Raw genomic sequence first — 10233 nt, 5'->3', positions numbered from 1 at the left:
TCTTGCAGCATTTTTCACAATAACCAAGACGTAAAAGCAACCCGAGTGCCCAACAACAGATGAATAAACAAATATCATATATACATGCAAAGGAATATTATTCAGTCTTGAAAAAGAGAGAAATGCTGGGGCGCCTGGGTGGCTCAGTCGGTTAAGCATCTGCCTTCGGCTCAGGTCATGATCTCAGGGTCCTGGGATCCAACCCCACTTGGGGCTCCCTGCTCAGCGAGGAGTCTGCTTCTCCCTCTGCCCCAACCCCTGTTCGTGCACCCTCTCTCTCTCTTTCTCTCTCTCTCATAAATAAATAAAATGTTTTTAAAAAAGATAGAAATGCCCTCAGTGCTACAGAATGAGTAAATCTTGAAGGACACTGTGCTAAGTGAAGTAAGTAAATCACAAACAGACAAAGACTATTACTGCACTTATATGAGATATCTAAAGTATTCAAATTCTTAGAATCAAAGTCAAACATTGGTTGTATGGGGGTTCCTAGGGAGAGGAGAAGAAGCAGAGTTGTTTTTCAATGAATAGAGTTCTATTTTGAAAGGTGAAAAAGTTCTAGAGATCTGTTGCACACCAATGTGCATGTAGTTAATAGTATTGTACTGTCCACTTAAAATGGTTAAGATGGTAAAAAAATACACTTTGTAAACTTTATTTAATTCTTTCAGATATTTGAGCTTTTATATCTTTAAGTGCATGATAATCTGCTTTTCAGAATTTTCATAGACACACATATTTGTTTCTATGATAATGTAAGTTTAAAAATGAAGTGCATAGTTTTGTATAAATGATAATTTCTCCACTACTAAGAAAATATAGTTTATGCCACAAATATATTCTAAAATACTTTCTTTGCAACTGTCTCAGTAAATCTCTTGACAACCTGAGCTGATTTAAACACCAAAGAGATTTTATTTTTTACAATTAAGTTCAGATACACCCATACAAAAATAATGAAGAATTAAGAGCACATCTCTTTTGTCCAAAAAAAAAAAAAAGACTCCATTTTCAGCCTCCTTTTAATTATAGGAAATTATACTCTTTCCGTTTTCTGAGTTTTACTAAATTAAGTGTGCAAGGTGCTAAAGAGAAGCCAACTAAAAGCTTTCGTTCCAGTTCATCAAATTTGATTTTAATTATGAGTGGTTAATTAAAATAAGGCCCTGTTGGGAAGGTTTAAGCAACTGGGATTGCTTAGACGAGAGAACAGAAGCCTCTGGAAGGTGTGCAAGCAGAGGGAGATGATGAGAAATATTACAGAACCTACCAGGAGGGAATGTGAATTTGACCAGGAGCATCAGGGATTTTAGATTAGATTTAGAAATGGTTTCTTAGGGGTTCTTACTGAATAATAACATGGATGTATTGGCCATAAGTTTACTTTGTTATTCTTCATCTCGACGGGAACTCTGTAAGGTGAGTGTTTTTTATCTCATAGAGGCTGGGGGAAGCTCAGAAACTTTCCTGAGACGACACAGCTGCCCCATAACTGGGCCAGGACTTTTGCCTGGATTCTCTGATTCCAAGATGGGCCTGCTACCACCCGACCCCGCGCTGTGCGGGCGGCCATCGAGCCTCGGGAGCTGCACCTGTGCATCGCAGCCCCTTCACACCCCGCGCGTCCCGAGGGGTTGTCTCCAGCAGCCCGCAGATGTTTGCTGGGCGCGGGCTTCAGCGGGAGGCCCAGCGCGGATGCCCCCGTTCACAGCTCACTGTCTTCCACTGCACTAGGCAGCCCCGCGTGTTCTCGTTTTACTACCGACCATCAAGGTCATGACATTCTCATCTGCCACAGGGATGTCTTACACCTGACTGTGGCCCAGCGACCACCAATAAACTATCTCCTTTCTTCCCGGCTTGGATTCCATACGTAATGCTCACAAACACTCACAAGCACAGGGCAGCTGTAGTTATAACACTGGGGAAAAGGAGAGGAAAACCATGGGAACCTGCCTCATCCATCTTGAAAGCCCACCGAGAAGCCCTTCTGGATCTCCACCAATCTTGCTCTGCTCCTGGAATCTCTGTGCGCTTTTCTTTAAGCAAGTGTAAACAGAGGAAGAGAATTTATCATTTGAACTACAAATTAATTAATTGTGTTTTGGTTTTTGTCTTTTAATGGGAAACACGATGTTTCACCCTCGTTATGTAACAAGGTGGTGATAGACTAGTCTGAACTTCCCAGACTTTGAAACACGTATCGTCAGCCATGTGTGTGTTTAAATAGAGCAAAGAGTTTCAATTTTAATGAAAAAGAATTAAAATGCATAAAGGTTTTTAAGCAATTTAATCCTTATCTAGTCCCAATATGTCCCCAGTTCCATGAGGGAGAATCAAACTGTTGGGTAGAGTGAGTTTGGACCTGACTTACTTGGAGTCCGAGAGTCCTTAGTTCGAATGCATAATGGGCATTGGGCCCTCTGGCTAGCTCTAGCTGTGTGACTCGGGGAGAGGCTGTTTGGTTGTTTTAAGTCTCTTGGGTGAGATGGGTATAAAAACACCTGCCTCACAGTATTGAGGGTTAGGTGATTGGCAGCACTTGGGAGGTGCTCAAAAAATGGCAGCTCGTTATTTAAATGGAATGAGCGTGGAATTTTACATTTAAAAGCAAAAACATATTTCAACTTCCTAGCCAAACAGAATCATGACCCTCCCAGCATCACCATCTAGGTGGATGCAAGCAACGCAGCTCATTGTCTCCTCGGCTGAATCATGAAGGCTCATCAAAGCATAACAACTGCTTGAGGCAGACAACAGTTTACCCCAGCAACGTCTTTGTACACGGCTTCCTTTATATTCTTCATGGTGCTATGGTACTCCTGGGCTATTTATTTATTTATTTATTTATTTATTTATTTATTAAGATTTTATTTATTTATTTGACAGAGAGAGAAAGACAGCGAGAGCAGGAACACAAGCAGGGGGGGCGGGAGAGGGAGAAGCAGGCTTCCCGCGGAGCAGGGAGCCCGATGTGGGGCTCGATCCCAAGACCCTGGGATCATGACCTGAGCCGAAGGCAGACACTTAACGACTGAGCCACCCAGGCGCCCCACTCTTGGGCAATTTAAATTGTTTTCCTTGCAACAAGATAAAAACTTGAGACCAATATTATCCAGTGTATCCCTGGATAATATTTTTTGGACTGAGTGAAAATCAGATATAATAGTTCTGTGGTGTCAATGCTCAAAAAGTAATTTTTATTACATTTATGAGTTTTTTTTTCCTGTGAGATCTTTATCTGGCAGTTAAATATTTCCTGGGTCTTGATAATAAATATTAAAGAATACAGTTCGGGATGATGTGCTTCCCCCAGCAGATGACTTGACATCTTAAATCTCACAGTGAAAATAAGATGTGTGTAGTAAATGAGGGTTTTGTTTAGTTTTATCAAGCTATGTTTAGGCTGTGGAGGTAAAAAAGTGGGTGTTCTCCCTGTCGGTTTTACAATGCAGTGATTAATCCAGGACCATAGTGTAGAAGCACTATACTTTCCTGGTGGTCATGGTGAAATGCGGGGTTGAGGGCACAAGCCTGTGACTGTTGCCAGGAAACCTTTCTAATATTAGCAGCGTGGGATCAGCCATTCATTTGTGTATCCATCCAACAAATATTTGTTGAGGGCTTGTCATCTTCCAGGTATTGGGGTACAGCAGCAAGCAACACAAAAGGTCACGTGTCTCACAGAGCACGCATCCTGGTGTGGGGGTGGGAGGGTCAGACAGAACAGACTTAGGTAAACAACGCAGATACTGTCGTACTATGATGAGAATATAACAAAATAGTGACCTCCGTGCTGGGGATCGGGGAGAGTGTGTCTGAGAGTCCTGACTCGCGGGAAGAAGTCCTGGGGATCTCAGGAAGAGCCGTGGGACCGAGGTCACAGAGCCAGTGAAGGGCTGGGGTCAGAAACGCGTGTGGGACGAAGCACAAGCTCCAACGGGATCAATGGAGTGCTGTGGCCCTGAAAGAGGGTCTGAGTGTGGGGAGAAGGGACTGGAGGAGCAGAGAGTGTCCGTTCCAGATGAAGCTCTCCAACAATGGTGAGGAGTTTGGGGAGGCCATCAGAGGACTTAAAGCCAGAAAACTACCTTACTTTTTAGTAGGGTTAGACTGGTGGCTACATTCGAAGGAGATTGTGGGTGAGGAAAAGTGGAAATGGGGACAGTAGCGTGAGATTTGTTTCAAGAGACCACACCATGGTTCAGATGGCTGGTTGGGGAGGGGGCTGGAACTCGGGGTCTCCCAGCACGTTGTGCCAGTGCCTTGGCTGGGACGAAGAGTGAAATTCCCTCCTTGTTCCATGTTCCCTCAGCCCGAACCCTGATCAACCATTGCGTGTTCTCTGTAATTTACCATTGGCTCACTGAGGTTGTTTGGCAAGAAACAAGAAGCAAAGACTCATCAATGTTAGTGCAGGTACCCCACAGCTTACTTGAGAAGGAGAGTTCTGGAAAACAGACAATCCAATACTCCCAGTAAAGGCTTAAGGGTTATTTCCATTTAAATGTTTGTATTTGGTGCATGTCCTAGTGTGTCAACTCAGTAGATACTGTTTATGTTTGACACCTGCCCCTGGGAACTGAAATCAAATCCAGGTTTTATTTTATTTTTTAAAGATTTATTTGAGAGAGAGACACAGCGAGAGCAGGAACACAAGCAGGGGGAGGGGGAGAGGGAGAGGCAGGCTTCCCGCCGAGCAGGGAGCCCGACGCGGGGCTCGATCCCAGGACCCCGGGACCATGACCTGAGCCGAAGGCAGACGCTTAACGACTGAGCCACCCAGGCGCCCCTCAAATACAGATTTTAAAGAGCAGATTCACAAATACACTTTAAAATACACTTATATTTCATGCTAGGAAATGCCTATCCTTAGAATATAGGCATGCAGTGGGGCCCCAGGCTGGCTCAGCGGGCTAAGCATCTGACTCTTGATTTCAGTTCAGGTCATGATCTCAGGGTCATGAAATCGAGCCTCGCATCGGGCTCTGTGCTAGGCTTGGAACCTGCTTAAGATTCTCTCCCTCCCTCTCCGTCTGTCCCTTCACCCCCGACCATGTGCACGTGTATGCACTCCCTCTCTCAAAACAAAACAAAAACAATACAGGCACACATTGTTTTATTTCTTACTTTCTCAGTGATCACAAATTAGATATTTCCCTTTAATTTAAAATGTTAATACATCAAGTGAAAGAAGACAGTCTGAAAAGGCTACATAGTGTAGTATTCCAATTATATGTATTCTGGAACACGCAAAACTATAGAGATAGGAAAAAAGATCCGTGGTTGTCAGGGGTTCATAGAGGGAAGGGAGGTTTGACTAGGTGAAACACAGAGTTTTTAGGGGTCAGAACTGTTCTGTATGATACCATAATGGCAAGCACATGGCATTTAACATTTGTGGAAACCCACAGAACTTTACAGAACATACAATGAACCTCAATCTATGGAAATTTAAACTTCATTTAGAAAGCTAAGGATCTCAGGGTGGAATGCAGACTGTGCATGACAAATGTATGAAACAACCTCACTGAAGGGACTCAGGGCAAAAAATGTTGAAGTCCGTAGGTTTGGGAATGAGCAGTCTGTGAGACTAAAGCCAAAGTAACGCCCGTAAGCACTGTGCTCTGTGGATTGCATTGCCTCCCCCAAGGGTCGGGGCTGACAATGTTTCACCAATGCTGCTTTGTGTTCATCCTGGGTTTGAACAATTAAGTGCATGCCTGAGACGTAGTGGGAGCGGGGTTTCTCACTGTTAGAGGTGGAGTTTACGGATAAGCAAGGGGAGGAGACTACAGTGATCCACGTCATAATGGATAGCATTGGAAACCAGTAGAACCCATGTTAGTTAATACGAATACAGAGCTTTACATATAGAAATACCAGTAGATGCGTGTAAGTCCACACATTAATATGCATATATGTATTTACTTGCTCTGTCTGCTTATACAGCCTAAAAGAAATAATACCCCAGTAAGTACATGCATCTAACACCGTTCTCCACTAAAATGAACCAGGGATCCTCAAAGAAATGGCTGGTTCTAGGACTGGGTCACAAAATACACCAGGGGAACCTAGAGAATGTCATAGTGTCAGAAAATAAGGGAGTGCTAACTGATGGAGGCACGCTCCCGTGGCACTGGAGTCAGCCGGAGAGACTGCCAGGGGCCATAGCTGGCGTGGTTTGAGCACACACAAAAAATTAAGAAGCTTTAGATTATAAAAATATATATAAAATAGATATCTGAGACCTCAAACTGATCTAAATAAATGCGGGGAATAGACACAGCCCACATGAAAAAGAATTTCAAACAGATAATTTAGGATTATCCTGTCCACTCAATGAAAGGAGGTATAATTTCCAGCTCCTTGAATAGGGGCTGAACAGAGTGACTTCTTTCCAAAGAGTAAGGTAGGGGAAGGTTGGGGGGTAACTTTACAGTGGAGAAGCTTGACAGCATGACGTCAGCCAGGGACCAAGGTCAGCATCAGGAACGCTAAACCATGTGATAGCATAAACCTTGACACAAGACAAGAATGGTGCTTTATTTCTGTGATCTTCTTCCTCCATGCTTTTCCTCAAGAGAAGCATCAGAAGAATTCCAACAGAGGCGTGGTCTACAAAGCTGCTGACCAGTTTTCTTCAAAGCTTTCAAGGTCATCGGAGACAGAAAATGTTTGAGAAAGTGTCACTGCCAAGAGGAGCCTAGGTAAACATGACAACTGCTCGTGGCATGGGGTCCTGGAACAGAGGAAGGACATCAGGTGAAAACCAGGAAGTCTGAATGAAGTGCGAACTTTAGTTAATAATGTACCAATATTGGTTCGCTCATGGTAACCTGTGTAGCTATATAACCAATTATAACAAATGGACGGTAGTGGAGGATGTTAACAGAAGAAAGTTAGTGGGGTATACTGGAACCCTCTGTGCTACCATCTTAATTTTTCTATAAATCTAAACCTGTTCTAAAAATTAAAGTCTATTTACAGAATGTCATGGAGGAAGACTTCCAGTTAAAGGTGAGATGGAGAGGTGCATTTCTCCCTATTCCTGCTGCCATGAACAACTCACACCCCGGATATCACGTATAAAATGAACAGAAACGGGTAGTCAGATAGGTCACGTTGCCAGTGTAAAACATGAAAACATTAAACTTTTAGAAGAATATGTAGAAAAAAATCTTCAGGGCCTGTGGATAGGTGAAGAGCTCTTAGATATGATGCTGAGAGTAAAACCTATAAAAGAAAAAAAGAATTGATAATGTTGAACTTCATCAAATGAAAACATTTAGGTGTGCAAAAGACCTTGTTAAGAAGACGAAAAGAAAATCTACAGATTAGAGAATGTAATTGCAAGCAACACCCCTAACAAAGGACTCAAATATAGAATATATAAAAAAAAATTCTCAAAATACAATGGGAAAAATATATGAAATTGGCAAAAGTCATGAATAGATATTTTGCCAAAGATGGATGCCGATAAACACATGGAAGGATATTTGAACACATGAATCGCTAAGAAGTGCAAATTAAAACCCCAACATGATATCAATACGTATCTATGAGAATGGTTAAAAAAAGAAAAAAAAAAAAAACAGTGGCACCAGGAACTGCTGGTAAGGATGCAGAGAAACTGGAATCTTCCTAATGTACCAATCTGGAAGAAAGTTAGACAGTGTCTTTAAGAAACCAAACATAGACTTAGCATATGATACAGAGATCACACTTGTGGGCATTTATCTCAGAGAGATGAAAACTTATGTCTACACAAGAAACTGTATACAAATGTTCATAGCAATTTTATATTTAATGGTCAAAAACTGGAGAAAAGGCAAATGTCCTATAGAAGGCGAATGAGTAAACAACAGCCGTGCAAAAGAACACACTGTTGCTACAGTCACCAAATTATAGAGGCGGAGAGCAGGTGAGTGGTGCCAGGGGTTAGCCGTAGCACGTGGGGACTTCTTGTGATTATGGAGCAGTTTTTTATCTTGAATATGGTGGTGGTTACACAAATGTACACATGCAATAAAATGGTACAGAACCACACACACACACACACACTCACACACACACACAACAATGGTAAATCTGCATGATGTCTGTGCATGGTTCCAGTGTCAATGTCCTAGTCTGATATTACGCCCACCTATGCAAGATGTTAAGATGTTACCATTGGAGAAACCTGGACAAAGGGCACAGGGACAACTCCACTACTTTTGCAACATCCTGTGATTGATGATTATGTCAACATTACAATTGCTTCAAATGCCAAGGAGGACACTGAACTTCTCTGGAGAAAAGACAGCACTTCGTGTTTCTACTCATCTGCCTTTATTAAGGCTACCAGTTGAAAATACCTGCATAAGGTGATCATATCACGCGTTCGCTGCTAGTATACTGGAGAGTTTCCTCTTGGCCGTAAGGGGTTTCCAGCATGAAGATGGGAAGTGGCGATGTTGGTAGTGCTGGTGGAGGAATCCATGGTTATGGGACTGGGAGGGATCCGAGAGCTGGGACATCCTGGGGAAAAGCACCGAAGGCAAATGAAGATTGCAAATGGTGGTGTGGTTAGGAAAGGTGAATGTGTCCCGTAGGGAGGTGTCTCTAGGGTTGGGCGAAGCCCAAGGACAGTGGAAGAGCCTCCAGGGTGTGGAGGCCCCAGGCACTGACTATGGCAGAGAAGCAGAGTGCCGTTTAAGGAGCTGGTTGCTGTCCTCATGTCTTATGAAAAAAATCCTTTCATGTAATGCAGGAAAAATAAAAAATTCTTACCCAGAACTTGATTAGTTGATCGAAAGCCAAAAATAACCCAAGCCATATGTTAGGAGGAAGAAAACAGTTACATTTAAATCATGGTTCTTAGAAAATAAGGCAATTTTTAAATGTGGGTGAAAAGACAACCCAGAGAATGGGAGAGATACTTGGAAATCATATTTCTGATAAGGGTTTCGTGTCCAGAATATATAAAGAGCTCTTGAAATTTAACAATAAAAGACAAATGGCCCAACTAAAAACACGGGCAAAACATTTAAATAAATATGTCTCTGAAGGAGATCTGCAAATGAGAAAGAATCACGAGAAGATGCTCAAAATCATTGGTCCTCGGGGAAATGCAAATCGAAACCACAATGAGACGTCACCTCACATCCACGAAGATTGGTATAATAGTAAAAAAAGAAAAGAAACTTGCAAGTTTCTTTTAGGATGTTGACCAAAACGAGATTCTCATGTGTTGGGGGTGGGGATGGAAAATGCACAGTCACTGTGGAAAGCTCCTCAAAAAGTTAAATATACAATTACTGTATGATCCAGCAATTCTACTCCTAGTTACATGCCCAAGAAAATTGAAAACATATATTCACACAAAAATTTGTACGTGAATATTCATAGCAACGTTATTGTAGCATCTATAAAATAGAAATCATCAAAATGTCCATGAGCTGATGAAGGAATAAACCAGAAATATGGCATATGTCCATATGAAGAAATTTAATTCATCGTAAAAACAAATGGAATATTGCTACATGCTGAACCTTAGCTATAACACATGAACTCAAAACAATACGCGAAATGAAAGAATCAAGACAAAAAAGCCACCGATTTTATGATCCCATGTATATGAAATGTCCTGAACAGTCAAATCCATAGGGACAGAAAGCAGATCACTGGTCGGCAGAGGTTGGGGAGTTCACGTACGTTTTTGGGGTGGCGAAATGATCTGGAATCGGGTAGTGGTGCTGGAGGTATAGTGAGCACGCTGAGGACACTGAGAAATAGACGTTAAGTGGGGGAAATGATGTTGTGTGACTTACATCTCAATCAAGGAAACAGAGGGTTTCCTTTGTTCCCCTCACGTGGGTACTAACACTCACAGAAACGAAAGCCATTAGGAAGGAACTGAGTCAGACGTGGGCAGCCTTGTCTTTCAGAGAAGCAAGCAAGGAAAAGAAAAAAATAAGACAATTTAGAATTCATGTATCTTCTGCTTCATTTTCTTTTTTAAGTCAAGCTGTGTGTTTCTAAAGAATACAGACATTCTTAATCATTTCATCATTTATCCATCCTGGGGATTTTAAAAAAAAGCCTTTCCATTCTCTACCTGCAGTGTTGTAGAAGGAAGGAATTATGCCAGAGGATGGGCAGCAGACCATGAAAATCAAATAAATTAATTTGGCTTTTAACTGTTGTTGTAAAAAGTTCGATAGAAGTTGGCTTACATTTTGGATAAAT

General features: G+C 42.1%; 1 long non-coding RNA gene across 1 annotated transcript; it reads right to left on the bottom strand.

Annotated features, from left to right (window-relative positions):
- Nucleotides 1-5102: 5102 nt before the first annotated feature.
- Nucleotides 5103-9777, bottom strand: LOC114219784 (uncharacterized). Its single transcript, XR_003611459.2, has 3 exons — nucleotides 9700-9777; nucleotides 8361-8523; nucleotides 5103-6742 (listed from the first exon to the last, which is right to left on the bottom strand). It is a non-coding gene; the product is annotated as an uncharacterized LOC114219784 (long non-coding RNA).
- Nucleotides 9778-10233: the final 456 nt, after the last annotated feature.

This window comes from Eumetopias jubatus, unplaced genomic scaffold (genome assembly GCF_037043125.1).
Source record: "Eumetopias jubatus isolate StellerSeaLion01/CBP00866 unplaced genomic scaffold, mEumJub1_p1.0 scaffold_15, whole genome shotgun sequence".
Classification (NCBI taxonomy): domain Eukaryota; kingdom Metazoa; phylum Chordata; class Mammalia; order Carnivora; family Otariidae; genus Eumetopias; species Eumetopias jubatus.
This window is presented reverse-complemented; position numbering and strand designations above follow the sequence as displayed.